A 24,108-nucleotide genomic window follows, 5' to 3' on the forward strand; every position below is an offset into this window, starting at 1 on the left:
TGAAGCAAGAAAAAGCAGTGGATACAAAAAAAAAAGAGAAAGAAAAAAAAAGAAATAAAGTTGTGATCCAAGGCAAAAAGAGTGTGCTTAAGAACCCTGGACACCTCTAATTGGGGACTTTAGCAAAGCTGAGTTACAATCTGAAAAGGTTCACCCAATTATGTGTCTGTGGCATGTATGTATCCGGTGGTAATACTGGAAGATAGAGTGCTTTGGGCCACAGCCAAGACTCATACACTAGCTATGTTCAAGAATCATTATACTCAACTAAGAGAATCAATAACACCATCTGAGTTCTGAGTTCTTATAGATGCTAATCATTCTGAACTTCAAGGGATAGAGTGAGATGCCAAAACTGTTCGGAGGCAAAAAGCTACTAATCCCGCTCATCTAATTGGAGCTATGTTTCCTTGATATTTTGGAGTCTATAGTATATTCTCTTCTTTTTATCCTATTTTGATTTTCAGTTACTTGGGGACAAGCAACAATTTAAGTTTGGTGTTGTGATGAGCGGATAATTTGTACGCTTTTTGGCATTGTTTTTAGTATATTTTCAATATGATTTAGTTAGTTTTTAGTATATTTCTATTAGTTTTTAGCTAAAATTCACTTTTCTGGACTTTACTATGAGTTTGTGTGTTTTCCTATGATTTCAGGTATTTTCTGGCTGAAATTGAGGGTCCTGAGCAAAAATCTGATTCAGAGACTGAAAAGGACTGCAGATGCTGTTGGATTCTGACCTCCCTGCACTCGAAGTAGATTTTCTGGAGCTACAGAAGCCCAATTGGCGCTCTCTCAACGGCGTTGGAAAGTAGACATCCTGGGCTTTCCAGCAATATATGATAGTCCATACTTTGCCCAAGATTTGATGGCCCAAACCGGCGTTGCAAATCAGCCTCAGAAATTCCAGCGTTAAACGCTGGAACTGGCATAAAACTTGGAGTTAAACGCCCAAACTGGCATAAAAGCTGGCGTTTAACTCCAGAAAAGGTCTCTACACGAAAATGCTTCATTGCTCAGCCCAAGCACACACCAAGTGGACCCAGAAGTGGATTTTTTTGTCATTTACTCATTTCTGTATACCCTAGGCTACTAGTTTACTATTAATAGGATCTTTTGACATTGTATCAGTACCTCATGACACTTTACACGTTTTCTTTGTGTACTTCCACGGCATGAGTCTCTAAACCCCATGGTTGGGGGTGAGGAGCTCTGCTGTGTCTTGATGAATTAATGCAATTACTACTGTTTCTCATTCAATCATGCTTGCTTCCATTCTAAGATAATACTTGTTCTTAACCGGGATGAATGTGATGATCCGTGACAATCATCATCATTCTCAACTATGAACGCGTGCCTGACAACCACCTCCGTTCTACCTTAGATTAAGTAGTTATCTCTTGGATTCTTTAATCGGAATCTTCGTGGTATAAGCTAGAACTGATGGCGGCATTCAAGAGAATCCGGAAGGTCTAAACCTTGTCTGTGGTATTCTGAGTAGGATTCAATGATTGAATGACTGTGACGAGCTTCAAACTCCTGAAGGCGGGGCGTTAGTGACAGACGCAAAAGAATCACTGGATTCTATTCTGGCCTGATCGAGAACCGACAGATGATTAGCCATGCTGTGACAGAGCATAGGAACATTTTCACTGAGAGGATGGGAGGTAGCCATTGACAACGGTGAAACCCTACATACAGCTTGCCATGGAAGGAGTCTTGCGTGTTTGATGAAGAAGACAGTGGGAAAGCAGAGATTCAGAAGATGGAGCATCTCCAAAACCTCAACCTATTCTCCATTACTGCAAAACAAGTAATCATTTCATGTTCTTCTGTTTTTCACAATCAATCCTGATAATTTCTGATATCCTGACTAAGATTTACAAGATAACCATAGCTTGCTTCAAGCCGACAATCTCCGTGGGATCGACCCTTGCTCACGCAAGGTATTACTTGGACGACCCAGTGCACTTGCTGGTTAGTTGTGCGGAGTTGCAAAAGTGTGATTGCAATTTCGTGCACCAGATGCCAAAACTGTTCAGAGGCAAAAAGCTACAAGTCCCGCTCATCTAATTATAATTAATATTCATTGATATTTTGGAATTTATAGTATATTCTCTTCTTTTTATCCTAATTGATTTTCAATTGCTTGGGGACAAGCAACAATTTAAGTTTGGTGTTGTGATGAGCGGATAATTTATACGTTTTTTGGCATTGTTTTTAGTATGTTTTTAGTAGGATCTAGTTACTTTTAGGGATGTTTTTATTAGTTTTTATGCTAAATTCAAATTTCTAGACTATACTATGAGTTTGTGTGTTTTTCTGTGATTTCAGGTGAATTTTGTCTGAAATTGAGGGACCTGAGCAAAACTCTGATGAAAGGCTGACAAAAGGACTGCTGATGCTGATGGATTCTGACCTCCCTGCACTCAAAGTGGATTTTCTGGAGCTACAGAACTCCAAATGGTACGCTTTCAACGGCGTTGAAAGGTAGACATCCAGGGCTTTCCATCAATATATAATAGTCTATACTTTGTTCGAGAATTGACGACGAAAACTGGCGCTCAACGCCACTTATACGCTGCAGTCTAGAGTTAAACGCTAGAAAAACGTCACGAACCAGAGTTGAACGCCAGAAATGGGTCAAAACCTGGCGTTCAACTCCAAAAATGGCCTCTGCACGTGAATAGCTAAATCTCAGCCCAAGCACATACCAAAGTGGGCCCCAGAAGTGGATTTCTGCACTTAGACTTACCTCTGTAAACCCTAGTAACTAGTTTAGTATAAATAGAACTTTTTACTATTGTATTTTCATCTTTGGTCTCAGTTTTATTCTATTATTCATCTTAGGAGGCTATTGATCACGCCTAGGGGCGCTGGCCTCACGGCCATGCCTGAACCTTCATAGCTTATGTATTTTCAACGGTAGAGTTTCTACACTCCATAGATTAAGGTGTGGAGCTCTACTGTACCTCGAGTATTAATGCAATTACTATTTTCTTCTATTCAATTCAACTTGTTCTTATTCCAAGATATTCGTTGCACTACAACTTGATGAATGTGCTGATCCATGACACTCATCATCATTCTCACCTATGAACGCGTGCCTGACAACCACCTCCGTTCTACATTAGACCGGGCGCATATCTCTTGGATTCCTTAATCAGAATCTTCGTGGTATAAGCTAGATTGATGGAGGCATTCATGAGAATCTGGAAAGTCTAAACCTTGTCTGTGGTATTCCGAGTAGGATTCAATGATCGAATGACTGTGACGAGCTTCAAACTCGCGAGTGCTGGGCGTTAGTGACAGACGCAAAAGGACGAAGAATCCTATTCCAGTATGATCGAGAACCGACAGATGATTAGCCGTGCTGTGACAGAGCATGTATGCATATTTTTCACTGAGAGGATAGGATGTAGCCTTCAACAAGGGTGATGCCTCCAGATGATTAGCCATGCAATGATAGCGCATTGAACCATTTTTCAGAGAGGATGAAAAATAGCAATTGACGATGGTGACACCCTACATACAGCTTGCCATGGAAAGGAGTAAGAAGGATTGGGTTGAAGCAGTAGGAAAGCAGACGCCCTAGAGCCACACAGTATCTCCATACGCTTATCTGAAATTCCTACCAATGAATCTACATAAGTATTTCTATCCTTTATTGTTTAGTTAAGCATTTATCTTTTAATTATCTAATCCAATCACATTTGACCCTATGAATCCACTCAACTGAGATTTACATGATGGCCATGGCTTGCTTCATACCAACAATCTCCGTGGGATCGACCCTTACTCACGTAAGGTTTATTACTTGGACGACCTAGTGCACTTGCTGGTTAGTTGTACGAAGTTATAAAGTTCTGTTTGGACCATGGTTCTGTGCACCAGTTTTTGGCGCCATTGCCAGGGAAAGAACGAGCAAATAATTTTATAAATACAAATCTAAGTGGTCACGATTTCGCATACCAGCAGTCTATAAGTTCAGATGACTACTCTTCCTTGGATGAGGATGAAGACACTAGGGAAGAGCAAGTTGCTCGGTACCTAAGAGCTCTTATGAAGCTGAATACCAAGTTATTTGGTACAAAGCCACTGGAGGAAGAGCCTCTGCTACTTTCCAAAGAACTCCAAGGTTTGGTTCAATAGGGCTACCTCAGAAGCTTCTAGATCCTGGACGTTTTCTGATTCGTTGCACAATAGGACCATGACCTTTGACAAGGCTCTGTGTGACCTAGGGTCAAGCATAAACCTCATGCCACTCTCTGTAATGGAAAAGCTGGGAATCCTTGAAATACAAGCTGCAAACATCTCATTAGAGATGGCAAACAAGACAATGAAGAAGCCATATGCCTTACTAGAGGATGTCTTGGTAAAGGCTGAAAACCACTACATCGCTGCAAACTTCATAGTCTTGGATATTGGAAGGATGAGGATGACTCTGTCATCCTTGGAAGACCTTTCCTAGCCACTGCCAATGCTATCATTGATGTGGCTAAGGGAGAACTGACTATACAACTAGGGGAGGATCACATCTTGTTAAAGATGCCTCATTCTAATTCTCCATCTATAAGAGAGATACTTGTGCAATACTTAGTGTTCCAACCCTCTCTTTCTGTGCAGAGCTTTGCAGAGCCCCCAGACACCAATTCTAAGTTTGGTGTTGGGCAGCCATCAACAACCTCTAAGCACAAAGGTACTAAGAAGAAAGTACCTAAAGGCTGGAAGGACAAGAAAGTCCTAACTAAAGGCTACTCACTTGGCATGAGAGTTGTCTTCACCAAGAAACCAGTCCTACCACATACACTGAGTCGTATTCTGTCTTTAGAGCATGTGGAACTCATTCATGAGAAGACAGGAAGAAAGTTCACTGTAAGGAGCGAAAATCTAAGCCCATACTCACCTATGTAAGGAGCTAACCATCAAGCTAATGACGTTAAAGAAACATTTGTTGGGAGGCAACCGAACCTTAATTAATTATTTTTATTTATTTTTTTCTTTAATTTTCAATTTAGGTTCATAATCATATGCAGCAGTCAGAACAGAGACAAATTTGTTCAGCAATGAAAACAGAACACTCTTGATGGAGTGTTATTAAAGTTGAACGCCCGCCAAGGAGCTCTGGCTGGGCGTCCAACACCCCAAATGGGAAGCATTGCCGGTGTTGAACTCCAGCCAGGGAGCAGACCCTGTGCGTTTGATGAGCGGATATTTTATACGCTTTTTTGGCATCACTTTCATATAGTTTTTAGTAGTTTTTGTTTAGTTTTTATTGAGTTTTTATAGGTTTTAGTGTTAAATTCACATATTTGGATTCTATTATGAGTTTTTGTGTTTTTAGGCAATTTCAGGTATTTTCTGACTGGAATTGAGGAGCTGGAGCAGAAGTCTGATTCAGAGACAAAGAAAGCACTACAAATGTTGTCCAGATCTGACCTGCCTACATTCGAAAGAAGTGTTTTGGAGATACAGAAGTCCAAATAAAGCGCTCTCAACGGCTAGGGAAAGCTGACTTCCAGAGCTTTCCAGCAATATGTGATAGTCTATACTTTGCTTCGGATTAGAAGGCCCAAAACTGGCATTCAACGCCAGCTTCCTGCACCCTTCCAAGCATCCAGCGCCCAAAGAGCAGAGCCCAGCATCTAAAGGCCCAGAAAGGACCCTCTAGCTGGCAATCCACACCCAAGAGACCTCAATGCATGTGGACCTCATCAAAGCTCAGCCCAAATACACACCAAGTAGGCCCTTGAAGTAGATTTTAGCACTAATTAGACTGTTTTACCCTACTAGTCATCTATTTAAGGGATTAAACTTATGTAATTTAAGAACAACCATTCCCGGGGGTCTTCGAACCATCTTCAACCTTCCTCCACCTCTTGGAGGGAGGTCCACCATTATTTTCATCTTTGTATTTTATTTTCAGTATGAGTTTCTAAACCTCCTAGGTTGAGGGGAGGAGCCCAACTGAGTCCTATGAATTAATAAAAATACTATTTCTTCTTCTTCAATCCTATCTGATCTATCTCTAAGATGTATATCCCGATATTCATCGTGATGAACAAGATGATCTGACAAATTGGCTTTGTTCATCACATTAAGATGAACGTGCCTAACAAACACCTGCGTCTACTTGGGTTCGTGTGAATACTTGGCCGGAAAGCACGAATCAACAGCTATGGATTTACATCTCTCAGACGGTTAATCCACGATTTCGTTGGGGACTTCTTGAGACACCAGTTCATCCAATCTCCGAGGAGATTAAGGTCTCCGTGGTATAGGCTACATCCAAGAAGCAACGTTCTATAATCCGAAAGATTCTACGTTGTTTCTGGACTTTTGAGTCGGATCACCAAGAGAATGGATTGCTATGCACTGCATCCTCTATTGGATTGAATACCAAGGGCCCTGGCATTCATTCTGTAGCAGAGGAGATCAAAGACCATTAGCGTGACTTTGATCACCTATAGCCTGCCATAGAAGAAGATCATTCACAAGCAAAGAAGACGGTAGTACCAGAGTTACTTCAGAAAGACAAAGCAACTCCAACTCTCAATCTAATCCTATTACTTATTCCTTTCATAACTTATGAAAATGTTATGTTTATATCACTGATAATCCAACTCCTTCTGATTCCGCCTGCCTAAGACCTGCAAGACAACCATAAGCTTACTTCAAGCCACAATCCTCGTGGGATCGACCTTGACTTGCTCAGGTATTACTTGGACAACCCAGTGCACTTGCTGGTATTGCTGCTGTTGTACGAAATAGCGTGGGTTTTGCGTGCAAACGCGCACCAAGTTTTTGGCACCGTTGTCGGGGATTGTTGAGTTTGGACAAACTGCCGGATTGTTTTGCTCCTTAAACAACAAAGAATACTACATTGATGTGATCACAATTTCGTCCACTACACACTCTTCTTTTTTCTTCTTCCCTAGGCATGGGTACCAAGAAAGGAAAAGAGAAGGATACTGACAAGACACCATCAAGGAGAGGAACCAAGAGACCTCCAGCTAAGGCACCTCCATCTACGAGCGTCAGTTGGAGCAACCCGTCCACTTGCACATCTTAGCATGCACCGAGGACGGTGCAATCTTTAAGTGTGAGGAGGTCGATACCGACTTCCAGGGGTTAGTTACCTTCTTTTCAACACCATCGTTTAATTTTCTTTGTAGTTCATTGTTGCATTTGCATGTTTGATTGCATGTTTGTTTGATTTTTGTGCATATTTTACCACTACTTGATTAAAGTAATAAATTTCCCTTCAAGATCCTTTCTATAGCATTTCACTAATTTAAATTGAAAATTTGTGTTAAACTTGTCTGAGGATTATAATTTGGAACATAAATTATAGCAAAGAACATACAACCTGTGAGACTTGAGCTTAATTACATGGTTACACTATTTAACCATAATATTTTTTTTCTTGTGTGTCTTCTTCTCTATGACTGCAATCTATATTTTGTTCCATTCTATATGTCCATTGTTTAGTGTATTTAAATGCTTGCATATGATTGAGGCCATTATTTGATTTTTTCTCACTTATCCCAAATAGCCTACCCTTTCAATCACCTTTGTTAGCCACCTTGAGTCTTTTAATCCCCGTTTGTTCTATATTTTACCACATCACTAGCCTTAAGCGAAAAAACAATTAATTACCCCAATTGAATCTTTGGTTAGCTTAAGATAGAGATTGTGTGTCAATTGCGTGTGGGGAACTGTAGGAACTTGGGTTAATGGAAGTGTACAGTGTTTCATTGATCCAATCTGTAGAAAATTTGGATACCTATTCATGTGAGACCAAAAAACTTAAAAATCCATCTGCATTGATATGTTATGTTTACTTTTATATTTTTAATCAAAAAAATAAAATAAAATAAAATAAAAAGAGAAAAAGAAAAAAGGGAAAGAAAAATAATATATATATATATATAAATAAATAAATAAGGGGACAAAATTACCCCAATGCTAAGTTTAATAAAAGATCAATGCATATGTGATAAAATTAAAGAAAATTGGTACATGAGTATGTGAAATATAAAAAAGTGGGAATTTTGGGTAGCTAGCCATGAATTAGAATTACATAGAGTGTGTGTGTATGTGTTAGGTGAAAGCTTAGGTTAGTCGAAGATTCAATTTACAGCTCACTTGGCCATACATATATCCTCACCCTTACCTTAGCCCCATTACAACCTTGAAAAGACCTCACGATGTTTGCAGTGGTATACTAAATACTTGTTGATTGGTTAGATGAAGAACAAAGTTTTAGAAAGCATGATTAGAGAAGAGTAGAGTGATCAACCCTAGACACTTGAGAGATTAGAGTGCATATACACTACCAGTGAGGGTTCAATGCTTGATTCAATGTTCCCTGCTTTCATGGGCTGTCTTCCTACAAGTTTACCTGTCTTTTATTGCATGATTTGAATTAGTGAAATTATGTTTGTCTTGGAGAACTTGTTTACTTTTAACCAAGTAGGTAGAAGTACATTTGCATTTAGTTGCATTCATATAGATAGGTTGCATTTCATAATTTCTACCATTCCTCTTCACTGCTTTGTAGCTTCTCTTGAGCTTAGCATGAGGACATGCTAATGTTTAAGTGTGGGGAGATTTGATGCACCACTATTTCGTGGTACATTTTGTACTTAACTGAGTGGATTTTACCCACTATTCTCACACTTATTCATAGAAATAGCATGTTTTACATTTTCCTTCCTGATTTTGTGCTATGATTGAAAACATGCTTCTTTGGCCTTAATTTCACTATGTTTAATCCTCTCTTATTACCATTCGATGCCTTGATATGTGTGTTATGTGTTTTCAAGGTTTATAGGGCAGGAATGGCTTAGAGGATGGAAAGGAAGCATGCAAAAGTGGAAGGAATACAAGAAACTAAAGGAATTGCTGAGCTGTCTAGCTTGACCTCTTCATACTAAATCGACCATAACATGAGCTACAGAGGTCCAAATGAGGCGGTTTCAGTTGTGTTGGAAAGCTAACATCCGGGGCTTCACAATAATATATTATTTTCTATAGTTGCTCTGAAGATAGGTGACGCACATGCGTGGATCACGCGTACGCATGACCTGGCAAAAGTTCAATCCACGCGTACGCATGGACGACGTGTACGCGTGACAGTACGACGTGCTAGACGTATCAGAAATCACTGGGGGCAATTTCTGGCATGTTTTTGACCCAGTTTTTGGCCCAAAAAATACAGATTAGAGGCTACAGGGTGGGAAAATCCATCCAGACATTCACACAACTTTCATTCACACAATTTTAGGTTTATATGTAGTTCTCTAGAGAGAGAGGTTCTCTCCTCTCTCTTAGGTTTTAGGATTTAGGATTTCTCTTAGAATTATGTTTACTTCTTCTCAATTCCAGGTTCAATGTTCCTTTAATTTAGTTTCTTTTCTACTTTTATTTGTCCTAGTATTCTACTTTATCTATTTCCCCTATTGATTACTTTATGTTGCTCTTTGATTTATGAACTTTCCATGTTAGATTTGATTTCTTTATTTAATGCAATTAGAGGTATTTCATATTTATGATTTTAATCTAGCTTTTTACATTCTTATCTTGAATTTATTAATTGGAGACACTTGAGTTATCAAACTCCTTGTTGATTGATAATTGGAATCTGCTGGTTAGTTTGGATCATTCTACAGCTAGTCTTTCCTTAGGAGTTGACTAGGACTTGAGGAATCAAATTGATTAGTCCACTTGACTTTCCTTTATTTAGTAAGGGTTAATTAAGCGGGAGCAATGAACAATTCTCATCACAATTGATAAGGATTACTAGGATAGGACGTCCAGTTCTCATACCTTGCTAAGAATTTTATTAGTTATTATTTTAATTCTTGCAATTTACTTTTCCTGTTCATTATTCAAAACCCACTAAGATACAATTCCATAACCAATAATAACTACACCTCCCTGCAATTCCTTGAGAGACGACCCGAGGTTTGAATACTTCGGTTTATTTTATTGGGTTTGCTTAAGTGACAACCAAAACTTTTGTTCGAAAGGATTCTCTGTTGGTTTAGAAACTATACTAGCAACGAGAACTTATTTGTGAAATTCTTTACTAGCAGAAGTCCCCTCGTCAGTCTTGATCTTAAAATTTTTAAGTTTGGTGTTCCCTTGTGTTTCCCTCCAAATTTTCGAAAATTTGGGTGCACTAGATCTAAAAATTTTAAGTCTTATGCCTTTTTTGTGTTTTTCTCTTTCATCATAAATTCAAAATAAAAAAATATCTTATCTAACTAATTTTTAACCAAATTTTCGAAAATTTAAATAAAAATTCAGATTTTATTTTTAAAAAAAAATTATCTTATCCTATCTTAGTTGTTAAGTTTTCAAAAATCAAATTTTTCAAAAGTAAAAATTATATATTTTTCAAAAAAATCTTATCTTTTTCAAAATTCAAAGATTTTATCTTATCTTTTTCAAATTTCAAATTTTTAAAAATTAAATCTTTTTCAAAATCAATTTACTTATCTTATCTTTTTGTTACTTATCTTATCTTTTCTAACTTCTAATTTTTAAATCATATCTTTTTCAAAAATTTTTAAAATCTTATCTTTTTCTAATTTCAAATTCCAATTTTAAAACTTTTCTTATCTTATCTTTTATTTTATTTTTAAAATTTAAATCTTTTCTTATCTTATCTTCTATTTTCATTTTTTTATTTTTATCTTTTCTTAATTAATATCTTGTCTTCAGTCTCTTCTTTTTCAAAACCACCTAACTAACTCTCTACTTTCATTAATTTTTGAAAATCCTCTTTCATATTCTCTCTCATCTTTTTCAAAACCAGCTAACTAACTCTCTCTTTTCAAAATTTTTGAAAATTACTTCTTATTTTCTGTCTCATCTTTTTCAAAATCACCTCTCTCATCTTTTACAAAACCACCTAACTAACTCTCTCTCCTCAAAATTTTCGAAAACCACTTCTTATCTTCTCTCTCTTCTTTTTCAAAACCACCTAACTAACTCTCCTCTACCTTAATTTTCAAAAATACTTCTCCTTCTTCTCTCTTTTCTTTTTCAAAACCACCTAACTAACTCCCTTCTCTCTAAATTTTCAAAAATTAATTATCCCTTTCTCTCTTCTGTTTTTGAAAATTTAACAATTAAAATTTAAAATATTTTAAATTAATTAACTAATTTTTCAAAAATTAATTTAATAAATTAAATAAAAATAAAAATATTTTAATTTACTTTTTCTATTTATACCTCTTTTCTTCTCATCTTAATTATTGTTATCCCATATTTTCAAAGTATACATCTCTCTCTTCTTTATCTTCTCTTTTATTGTCTTTCTTCACATCTCACTTGGAGCTTCTTGCCAATTGGCAAAACAAGCTTTCTTGTGATTTCTTTTCCATCTTCACTTCTTCTTTCATTTATTCTTATCTATTATTTTCAAGGTACTTTTCCTTTACTTCTTTTATTTATTTTTATTTTTTTTATTTTTTATCTTCTTCTTCTTTCTCTACTTCTGACTTTAAGAATGAGCTTCTTACCTATTGGCGTAGTCTTTTTTCTTTCTTTCTATTCTTCTTGTTTATGACCAGGAATAGGGATAGAGAACCCCTTTTGATTCCTAATCCTAAACCTGAAAGAACTCTAAGGAGGCATTTACAACAAGTTAAAGCACAACACTCTGGAAGAGACCTTTCAGAAAGCTTTGAACAAGAAATAGAGGACATGGCCGAACCATAAGAGGAGACCAGAAAGCTCCTTGGTGACTTCATCACACCTACCTCTGACTTTTATGGTAGAAGCGTTACTGTACCTGCCATTGGAGCTAACAATTTTGAGCTTAAGCCTCAGTTAGTCTCTCTTCTGCAACAAAACTGCAAATTTCATAGACTTCTATTGGAAGATCCACATCAGGTTTTAGCAAAATTTTTACAGATCTGTGATACTGTAAAGACTAATGGAGTTAATCCTGAAGTCTATAAGATGATACTTTTCCCCTTTGCTTTAAGAGACAGAGCTAAGTTTTGGTTGAATGCCCAACTAAGAGAGAGTCTTGACTCTTGGGAAAAGCTTATAAATGCTTTTTTAGCTAAGTTCTTTCCTCCTTAAAGGATGAGCAAGATTAGAGTGGAAGTTCAAACCTTCAGACAAAGAGAAGGTGAATCCCTCTATGAAGCTTGGGAGAGATACAAGCAGCTGATTAAGAGATGTCCTCCTGACATGCTCTCAGAGTGGTCCCTCATAGGCGTGTTCTATGATGGCTTATCTGGGATGTCCAAAATTTTATTGGACAGCTCTGTAGGTGGATCTCTCCACTTGAAGAAAATGCATGCAGAAGCAAGAGAGCTCATTGAGATGGTAGCTAACAACCAGTTCATGTACACCTCTGAGAGGAATCCTGTAAATCATGGAGCCTCTCAAAAGAAAGGAGTTCACGAAGTTGAGACTCTGAATGCCATCCTGGCTCAAAATAAGATCTTGACCCAACAGGTAAACATAATCTCTCAACATCTCACTGGGATACAAACTGCAGCTGGCAGTAATCAGGAAGCTTCTCTTTAAAAAGAAGCTTATGATCCTGATCAACCCACCATGGAGGAGGTAAATTACATGGGAGAAGCCTATGGAAACACCTACAACCCTTCATGGAGGAATCATCCTAACCTCTCATGGAACAATCAACAGAACCTCAGCAAGGTTTCAATCAAGGTGGTAGGAACCAGAATAGGTTCAACAACAGACCACCATTCCCATCTTCTCAAGGGAATATGGAGACTTCTAAGCAGAGCCTTTCTGACTTAGCCATTCTAGTTTCCAGCCTCACTAAGACCACTCACAGTTTCATTAATGAAACAAGGTCCTTTAATAGAAATTTAGAGGTACAAGTTGGTCAACTAAGCAAGAGGATCCCTGAGATCCCTCCTGACACTCTTCCCAGTAATACTGAGGTTAATTCCAGAGAAGAGTGCAAGGCCATAACCATGGAGGTTGATGCCGAATAGGAGGATAATGGGAAGGCATTGAACGCCAGTGAAGAAGCCTTTACTGGGTGTTCAACGCCCACTAGCCCAGAAACAAAGGAAACCATAAAGACAACTGAGGTTCCTTTGAATGCGCTTCTGCAGTGCATAGGTTCTGATGACTACTCATCCTCAAGTGAGGATGAAGACACTAGGGAAGAGCAAGCTGCTCGGTACCCAGGAGCTCTTATGAGGATGAATGCCAAGCTATTTGGTACAAAGCCTCTGGAAGAGGAACCTCCATTGCTCACCAAAGAGCTCCATGCTTTGGTTCAACAAGAGCTACCTCAGAAGCTTCCAGACCCTAGACACTTTCTGATTCCTTGCACCATAGGCACTATGACCTTTGAAAAGGCTCTATGTCACCTAGGTTCAAGCATCAACCTCATGCCACTTTCTGTAATGGAGAAGTTAGGCATACTTGAGGTACAAGCTGCACATGTCTCTTTAGAGATGGCAGACAAGACCATGAAGAAGCCATATGGCTTAGTGGAGGATGTCTTGGTTAAAGTTGAAAACCACTACATCCCTACAAACTTCATTGTCTTGAACATAGAAGAGGATGAGGATGACTGTGTCATCCATGGAAGACCTTTCCTAGCCATAGCTAATGCTATCATTGATGTGGCTAAGGGAGAGCTAACCCTAAAGATAGAGGAGGACCACATCTTATTCAAGATGCCTCATTCTAATTCTCCCTCTAAAAGAGAGATAACAGGGCAACACCTAGTGTGCCAACCCTCTCTTTCTGTGCAGAGCTCTGCAGAGCCTCCAGACATCAATTCTAAGTTTTGTGTTGGGTAGCCCTCAACAAGCTCTAAGCACAGAGATACTAAAAAGAAAGTACCTAAAGGCTGGAAGGACAAGAAAGTCCCTACTGAAGGCCTCTCACCTGGCATGAAAGTTGTCTTCACTAAGAAGCTAGCCTTACCACATACAGTAAGTTGTGTCCTATCTCTTGAGCATGTAGAGCTCATCCATGAGAGGACAGGTAGAAAATTCACTGTAAAGGGCAAAAATCTGAGCCTTTACTCACCTCCTTAAGGAGCTCAAGGTCAAGTTAGTGACTTTAAAAGAGCCACCCATCTCTACTCAACCATTTATTTTCTTTTTGTTTTTTCTTTTATTGTCAGAGTCATGATCATGTGCATCACTCAGGAGACAGATTTCACAGCAGTAAAAACAGAACACTCCAAGTGGAGTGTTAAAGTTGAACACTGGTGAGGAAGCCCTCCTGGGTGTTGAGGAGTGGATTTTTTATGGTAAAGAAATTCACAATAAATTCTCGTTGCAAGTATAGTTTCTGAACCAACAAACAATCCTCTCATAGAAAAAATTGTTTGTCACAAGAACAAACCCCAATAAAAATAACCGAAGTATTCAAACCTCGGGTCGTCTCTCAAAGGAATTGCAGGGAAGTGTTCTTGCTATTGGTTATGAGATGTATATTTTGGGGTTTTGAATAGGAGAACAAGAAAAGTAAATTGCAAGAATAAAACTAATAGCTAAGAAAGCTTTTGGCAAGGAATGAGAACTAGAAGTCCTATCCTCATTATCTTCCTCAATTGTGACATCAATTGTCCATTGTTCCCACTTAGTCAACCTCTAACTATGAAGATAAGTCAAGTGGATAAATCAATATGAATCCTCAAGTCCTAGTCAACTCCTAAGGAAAGACTAGAGTTAGTGGAATTCGAGTTAACTAGCAACTTTCAATTATCAATCAACAAAAGAGTTTAATAACTCAAGAGTCTCCAATTACTCAACCAAAGCCAAGAGGAGAAAAATCTAAACTAAAGCCCAACTAAGCATTTTGTCAAACACTTGGAAGGCATAAAAGAAAAGCAATATCAAATTGCAAGAAAAGTAGATCTACAACTACTAATTGCAAGGAAATTAACAACAACAATTCAAATCAACAATAAAGGAACATGAAACATGAATTGCATTAAAAGAAAAATAGAAGAAATAAGAGTGCATCAACAACAAGTGAACAATTACAAGAATGAAATACAAAACTAGAGAGAGAAAAGGTAGAAGAACAAGAAATTACAGAGGAAAAGTAAATCAAAGCATGTATTAAATCTAGATCTAAGAAATTCTAATCTAATCTAATCCTAATTCTAGAGAGAAGAGAGAGCTTCTCTCTCTAGAAACTATCCTAAAGCATTCCCTCCAAAATTCAATTATGACACCCCCTAAAACTAAAGCTATGTGATTCCTCTTGATTTCTACATATAATAGGCTCGGAATTGAGTTGGATTTGGGCCTGGGAAGCCCAGAATTCGCCCTCAGCGTTTTGCCTTTAATGAAGTCACGTGCGAGCATTGACACGTACGCGTGGGTCACGCATACGCATCGCTTGGCAATTTGCGTTCCACGCGTACGTGTCATGTACGCGTACGCGTTGGCATGCGACTTTCATCTTCCACGCGTGTGCGTCTGCTGCGCGTGCACGTGGGTCGAATTTCTCCACTTTGCATGCTTTCCTCTTCATTCCTTTGATCCATTCTTAGCCTTTTCAACCTGAAATCACTAACACGCGCATCAAGGCATCTAGTGGAATCAAAGGTGAATTAAAATTAGCAATTTAAGGGCCTAAAAAGCATGTTTTCACTCTTAAGCACAGATTAGGGAGAGTATACAAAACCATGCTATTTTAGTGGATAAATGTGGGAAAAAGGTGATAAAACCCCCTAAATTCAGCATTGAATGCACCACCAAATAGTGGTGCATCAAATCTCCCCACACTTAAACCAAGCATGTCCTCATGCTTAAATCAAGAAAGAAGCAAAGGGTACTATCATTTATTCAATGTAAACTAACTACATGCAACTTATCTAAATGCAAACTATCTAAATGAATGCAATTGCTTGGTCAAAATAAATCAATTCCCAAGAAAGCATATATAAGTACAAGGGATAGAGGTATGAACAACCAAGCTGAAACACAATTGAATTGAGTTATTGAAGATTTTACAAACTTGCAAGAAGAGAGATGATCCTAGGTGAAAACATATAATTGAGCAATTGAACCCTCACCGGATGTATATACGCTCTATTCGCTCAAGTGTATAGGGTCGATTCACTCAATTCTCCCCTAATCATGCTTTCCAAGATTTGTTTTTCATCTAACAATCAACAATTATTTCATGCATGCATACAAATATCATGAGGTCTTTTCCATGGTTGTAATGGGGCTAGGGTCAAGGTTAGGATGCATATGGTTAAGTGGACTAGAAATTTGAATCTTTCATAAGCTTAAACTTTCCACCTAACCTATATAACAACCTATGAAAATCTAATACAAGAAGAATTATGACAAGGTAAATTGCAAGAATAAAACTAATAGCTAGAAAGCTCTTGGTAAGGTATGAGAACTAGAAGTCCTATCCTTATTATCTTCTTCAATTGTGACATCAATTGCCCATTGCTCCCACTTAGTCAACCTCTAGCTATGAAGGAAAGTCAAGTAGATAAATCAACTTGAATTCTCAAGTCCTAGTCAACTCCTAAGGAAAGACTAGAGTTAGTGGAATTCAAATCAACTAGCAACTTTCAATTATCAATCAACAAAAGAGTTTGATGACTCAAAAGTCTCTAATTACTCAACCAAAGTCAAGAGGAGAAAAATCTACTCTAACATCCTTCCAAGCATTTTGTCAAACACTTGGAAGGCATAGAAGCAAAATTAGATAGAATTGAAAGAAATGTAAATCTAACAACTACAAATAGCAAAGAATCGACAACAACAAATCAAATCAACAATAAAGGAACATGAAACATGAATTGCATTAAAAGAAAATAGAAGAAGAAAGAGTTCATCAACATCAAAGTAAATAATTACAAGAATTAAAGTATACAACTAGAGAGAGGAAAGGTAGAGGAACAAGAATTGATAAAGGAAAAGTAAATCAAAGCATGAAATTAACCTAGATCTAAGAAGAATTAAACCTAATCCTAATTCTAGAGAGAAGAGAGAGCTTCTCTCTCCAGAAACTACCTCTCCACTAAAACTATAAACTAAAAGTGTCTAAAAGATGTCAAAAGATGTGAATCCCTTCAATCCTTGGTCCTTTTAATCTTTTCCCGCCAAAATTCAGCTTAAAACTGGGCTAGGATCTCTTCCGAATTCGCCAGGCACGATTCACTAAAGAAGTCACGTACGAGCATCGACGCGTATGCATGGGTCATGCGCACGCATCTCTTGGCCATTTCGCTATCCACGCGTACGTGTCATATACGCGCACGCGTCGCCTTGCAACTTCAAATTCACGTGTGCGTGTCTGTTGCGCGTGCGCGTCGACGGGTGCATCCCAAATCCTAGCTTTTCCATGATTTTCCCACTTTGCATGCTTTTCTCTTCACTCCTTTGATCCATTCCTAGCCTTTTCAATCCTGAAATCACTAGCAAACACATCAAGACATCTAGTGGAATCAAAGGTGAATCAAAATCAACCAATTAAGGGCCTAAAAAGTATGTTTTTACACTTAAGCGCAATTTAGGAGAAAATCATGAAACCATGCTATTTCATTAAATAAATGTGGGAAAAGTGGATAGAATCTACCTAAATTAAGCACAAAATGCATCACAAAATAGCGGTGCATCAAATCTCCCCACACTTAAACCATAGCATGTCCTCATGCTTAACCAAGAGAAAGACAAAGGGTATCGACATTTATTCAATGCAACTAAACTATATGCAATCTACTTACATGTAACTATCTAAATGCAAGTACCTAAATGGATGCAAGTACTTGGTCAAAATAAATCAATTCCCAAGTAGACCAATATAATCATAAGGTCTAAGGGTATTAACAACCAAGCCAAACCACAATTGAATTGAGTTATTAAAGATTAACAAACTTGCAAGGAAAGATGATCATAGGTGGAAACATGTAATTGAGCATCAAACTCTCACCGGATGTGTATCTGCTCTAATCGCTCAAGTGTATAGGGTTGATCACTCAATTCTCCCCTAATCATGCTTTCCAAGATTTGTTTTTCATCTAGCAATCAACATTTATTTCATGCATGCATACAAGTATCCTGAGGTCTTTCTCATAGGTTGTAATGGGACTAGGGTCAAGGTAAGATGCATATGGTCAAGTGGTCTTGAACTTTGAACCTTTGATTAACTTAAGCTTCCTACCTAACCTATGACTACCTATACAATTTCGAAGCTAGCCTAACTACACATTCTTCACTTTTTCACATACTCATGCATTCTCTTTTTTATTACAACTCATATGCATTGATTATTATTGAGCTTCGCTTTGGGGCATTTTGTTCCCTTTTTATTTCCTTCTTTTTCTTTTTCTTTCTTTTTCTATTTTTTTTCTTTTCATATATATTTTTTTCTTCTTTTTGTTTTCTCATTTTTTTCTTTTTGCAATAACATATATACGAAAGCATCAATGCATATAGTTTCACATTTAATTAACACATGAGCATTACCCAATTCCTAATATTTTCAACAAAAATACAATACACACCTTTTCCCAACCAATGTCCCAAGTTTTCCCACACTTGAATGATACACACTCACTAGCCTAAGCTAATCAAAGATCCAAATGAAAGACACTTATTGTTTTTCGCTTAAAGGCTTGTAATGTGCTAAATTAAGAACCAGTGGGTTAATTGTAGGCTCAAAGTTAGCTAATAATGAAAGTTAAAAGGTAATGCTATTTGGGTAAGTGAGCTAAATGAAATGATGCCCTCAATCATATAAATACATGTCTACACAAAATAATGGACATAAAGCATCAAACAAATCAAAGATTACAATCATAGAAAGAGAATAATGCACACAAGAAGGAAGATAAGTGGTTATAAGATATAACCACACAATTAGGCTCAAATCTCACAAGTGATACACGGGAATTCGTCTCTCAACAAATTTCCTACCGGCAAGTGCACCAGTTTGTCGTCAAGTAAAAACTCACTGTAGAGTGAGGTCGAATCCCACAGGGATTGGTAGATCGAGCAATTATAATTGGAGAATTTTGCTAGTTGAGCGAATCGGATTGGTTGAGAATTGCATAAAGTAAATTGGCGGGAAACTTAAATTACAAGTAAGCAAATGAACAGAAATTAACTTGCTGGATATTAAATGACAGAAGCTTAAATTGCAAGAAATTAAATTGGAATGGGGAATTAGCATGAAATTAAAGAGCAGAAAGTAAACAGAATGGGTAAGATTAGAGATGGGGAATTCATTGGGTTCAGGAGATGTATAATTCTCCGGATCAAATTCATTTTCATCTCTTCCGCAATCAATGCATTCATTGATCTCCTTGGCAATATTAGGTGATTAGATCCTAATTCATTGGCAATCTAATCTCTCTAAGCATGAACAATTGCCCAATTCCTTGATTTAAGCGCTCATGGGAAGAGATGAAGTTTGGTCACTGATTATACCACACAAATTCATAGATCAAAGTGTTGGTAGGATTACATGTCACTATATCCATCCAAACCCCAATCTAATCCAATGTGAGAAAGCATTTCTAGCATGATCTCTGATGAGCGGATAATTTGTACGCTTTTTGGCATTGTTTTTAGTATGTTTTTAGTATCTTTTAGTTAGTTTTTAGTATATTTTTATTAGTTTTTAATTAAAATTCACTTTTCTGGACTTTACTATGAGTTTGTGTGTTTTTCTGTGATTTCAAGTATTTTCTGGCTGAAATTGAGGGATCTGAGCAAAAATCTGATCCAGAGACTCAAAAGGACTGCAGATGCTGTTGGATTCTGACCTCCCTGCACTCTAAGTGGATTTTCTGGAGCTACAGAAGCCCAATTGGCGCGCTCTCAACGGCGTTGGGAAGTAGACATCCTGGGCTTTCCAGCAATATATGATAGTCCATACTTTGCCCAAGATTTGATGGCCCATACCGGCGTTCAAAGTCACCTCAAGAAATTCCAGCGTTAAACGCCGGAACTGGCACCTAAATGGGAGTTAAACGCCCAAACTGGCATAAAAGCTGGCGTTTAACTCCAAGGAGAGTCTCTACACGAAAATGCTTCATTGCTCAGCCCAAGCACACACACCAAGTGGGCCCGGAAGTGGATTTTTATGTCATTTACTCATCTTTGTACACCTTAGGCTACTAGTTATCTATAAGTAGGACCTTTTACTATTGTATCTAGGAGACTTTTGGTAGCTATCTTCGTTTTATGCTATCTTAGATCATTGGGAGGCTGGCCATTCGGCCATGCCTAGACCTTATGCTTATGTATTTTCAACGGTGGAGCTTCTACACACCATAGATTAAGGTGTGGAGCTCTGCTGTACCTCGAGTATTAATGCAATTACTATTGTTCTTCCATTCAATTCCGCTTGTTCTTTGTCCAAGATATCACTTGTTCTTCAACTTGATGAATGTGATGATCCGTGACACTCATCATCATTCTCACTCATGAACAAGGTGACTGACAACCATTCTTGTTCTACAAGCAATCAAAGCTCTAGTGAATATCTCTTGGATTCCTGATAACACGATGCATGGTTGATCGCCTGACAACCGAGTGCTCGCCTGACAAACGAGCCAGCCATTCCGTGAGATCAGAGTCTTCGTGGTATAGGCGAGAACTGATGGCGGCATTCAAGAGAATCCGGAAGGTCTAACCTTGTCTGTGGTATTCTGAGTAGGATTCAATGATTGAATGACTGTGACGTGCTTCAAACTCCTGAGGGCGGGGCGTTAGTGACAGACGCAAAAGAATCACTGGATTCTATTCCGGCCTGATTGAGAACCGACAGATGGATAGCCGTGCCGTGACAGGGTGCGTTGAACATTTCCAATGAGAGGATGGGAGGTAGCCACTGACAACGGTGAAACCCTTGCATAAGCTTGCCATGGAAAGGAGTAAGAAGGATTGGATGAAGACAGTAGGAAAGCAGAGAGACGGAAGGGAAGGCATCTTCATGCGCTTATCTGAAGTTCCTACCAATGAATTACATAAGTATCTCTATCTTTACCTTTTATGTTATTTTCGTTCATCACTATCATACATTTGAGTCTGCCTGACTGAGATTTACAAGATGACCATAGCTTGCTTCATAGCAACAATCTCCGTGGGATCGACCCTTACTCACGTAAGGTATTACTTGGACGACCCAGTGCACTTGCTGGTTAGTTGTGCGAAGTTGTGTTTATGCCATGGTATTGAGCACCAAGTTTTTTGGAGTTCATAACCGGGGATTATTTGAATATGGACAAAGTAGTGATCACAATTTCGTGCACCAAGTTTTTGGCGCCGTTGCCGGGGATTGTTTGTGTATGGACAACTGACGGTTCATCTTGTTGCTTAGATTAGGTATTTTTTTTCGAAATTCTTGAAGATGAATTCTAGAGTTTCATGATGATTTGTTGAAATCTGGCTGGCTGAGAAGCCATGTCTAATTCCATTGGACCGAGGTTTCAACTTATCATCACAAGAACTTGATGATTTTTATCAATCTTGCTTTTGGAGCAGTGATCTGCTAAGGCTTGGCTGGCTTTTGGCCATGTCTAGTGTTTTGGACCGAAGCTTTCTTTGAAGGCTTGGCTGGCTGTGAAGCCATGTCTAATTCCTGGACCGGAGTCTTAGACTAGCATTGCACTGATTCCTGGAATTCTCATTAAGAATTTTGATATCTTTTTCCACTTAATTTTCGAAAAACACAAAAAAAAAAATTCACAAAATCATAAAAACCCAAAAATATTTGATGTTTCTTGCTTAAGTTTAGTGTCTCATCTTAAGTTTGGTGTCAATAGCATGCATTCATTCATGTGTCTTAAGGATCTTCAAGTACTTCTTGATGATTTCTTACTCTGATCTTTGAATTCTTTTGGCTTGAGTGTTTATGTGTCTCATATAGTGTTAGTAGTATACAAACTGCTAAGTTTGGTGTCTTGCATGCATTGTTATTTGATTCTTGTTGCATTTTGATTATTGAAAATCCAAAAATATTTTTAATTTGTGTCTTTTCAAGTCAATAATACAAAGAATTGAAGATTCAGAACATACTGCAGAGGAATTATACAGAAAAAGCTGAGCATTCAAAAATGCCCAGTGAAGAAGACAGACTGGCGTTTAAACGCCAGCCAGGGTACCTGGTTGGGCGTTTAACGCCCAAAAAGGGTGCATTTTGGGCGTTAAACGCCAGAATGTATACCATTCTGGGCATTTAACGCCAGGATGGTGCTAGGGGGAAGATTTTGTTTTCAAATCAATTTTTTTTCAAGTTTTCAAAGTTTTTCAAAATCAAATCTTTTTCAAATCATATCTTTTCAATCAAATGTTTTCAAAATCAATTTCTTTCCTTTTTCAAAGATACTTACTAACAATTAATGATTTGATTGAACATCTCAAATTTGTTGCCTTTTCTGTTGAGAAAGGTTTAATGTTTGAATCATATCTTTTCTTGTTAGGCAAGTCACTAATTTTCAAAATCAAATCCTTTAAAATTGTTTTCAAAACATATCTTTTAAAATTGTTTTCAAATCATATCTTCTCAATTACATCTTTTTAAAAACTAGTCATATCTTCTTAACCTCATCTGTTTCAAAATAGTTTTCAATCAAATCTTTTTGATTTCTAATTTCAAAATCTTTTTCAAAAATCACTTGATCTCTTTTCCACTTTCAATTTTCGAAAATTATCAATCAATTTTTAAAATGTTTTTGACATCTTTCTAATTAATTTTCGAAAATTCTCTTCCCTCCTTCTCACATCCTTCTATTTATGGAGTACTACTCCTTCTTAATGCACAATTCGAACTCTATCTAATCAAGTTCGAATTCTTCTACCCTCTTTTCTTCTATTTTTTCTTTTCCTCTGACACCTCAAGGAATCTCTATCCTGTGACATAGAGGATTCCACATTTTCTTTTTCTCTTCTCTTTCATATGAGCAGGAGCAGAGACAAAGGCATTCTTGTTGAAGCTGACCCTGAACCTGAGAGAACCTTGAAGCGAAAGCTAAGAGAAGCCAAGGCACAATTCTCTTTAGAGGACCTGACCGAATTCTTCAAAGAAGAAGAACACATGGCAGCCGAAAACAACACCAATGCCAACAATGCAAGGAAGGTGCTGGGTGACTTTACTGCACCTACTCCCAACTTCTATGGGAGAAGCATCTCTATCCCTGCCATTGGAGCAAACAACTTTGAGCTTAAGCCTCAATTAGTTTCTCTAATGCAACAGAATTGCAAGTTCCATGGACTTCCAATGGAAGATCCTCATCAGTTCTTAGCTGAGTTCTTGCAAATCTGTGACACAGTCAAGACTAATGGGGTTGACCCTGAGGTCTACAGACTGATGCTATTCCCTTTTGCTGTAAGAGACAGAGCTAGAATATGGTTGGACTCACAACCTAAAGATAGCCTGGACTCTTGGGAAAAGCTAGTCAATGCCTTCTTGGCAAAGTTCTTTCCACCTCAAAAATGGAGTAAGCTTAGAGTGGAAGTCCAAACCTTCAGACAGAAGGATGGAGAATCCCTCTATGAAGCTTGGGAAAGATACAAACAATTAATCAGAAGATGTCCCTCAGACATGCTTTCTGAATGGAGCATCATAGGTATCTTCTATGATGGTCTCTCTGAACTATCCAAGATGTCTTTGGATAGCTCTGCTGGAGGATCTCTTCATTTGAAGAAGACGCCTACAGAGGCTCAGGAACTAATTGAGATGGTTGCAAATAACCAATTCATGTACACTTCTGAAAGGAATCCTGTGAATAATGGGACTAATCAGAAGAAAGGAGTTCTTGAGATTGATACTCTGAATGCCATACTGGCTCAGAACAAGATATTGACTCAACAAGTCAATTTGATTTCTCAAAGTCTGTCTGGAATGCAAAATGCACCTGGCAGTACTAAGGAAGCTTCATCTGAGGAAGAAGCTTATGATCCTGAGAACCCTTCAATGGAAGAGGTGAATTACCTAGGAGAACCCTATGGAAACACCTATAATTCTTCATGGAGAAATCACCCAAATTTCTCATGGAAGAATCAAGAGAGACCTCAACAAGGTTTCAATAACAATAATGGTGGAAGAAACAGGCTTGGCAATAACAAGCCTTTTCCATCATCTTCTCAGCAACAGACA

The 24,108-nt window shown here is 37.9% G+C and overlaps 1 non-coding gene across 1 annotated transcript; it reads right to left on the bottom strand.

Moving 5' to 3' along the window:
- Positions 1–23,451: 23,451 nt before the first annotated feature.
- Positions 23,452–23,559, bottom strand: LOC130959063 (small nucleolar RNA R71). Its single transcript, XR_009078159.1, has one exon. It is a non-coding gene; the product is annotated as a small nucleolar RNA R71 (small nucleolar RNA).
- Positions 23,560–24,108: the final 549 nt, after the last annotated feature.

This window comes from Arachis stenosperma, chromosome 10 (assembly GCF_014773155.1).
Source record: "Arachis stenosperma cultivar V10309 chromosome 10, arast.V10309.gnm1.PFL2, whole genome shotgun sequence".
Taxonomy (NCBI): Eukaryota; Viridiplantae; Streptophyta; class Magnoliopsida; order Fabales; family Fabaceae; genus Arachis; species Arachis stenosperma.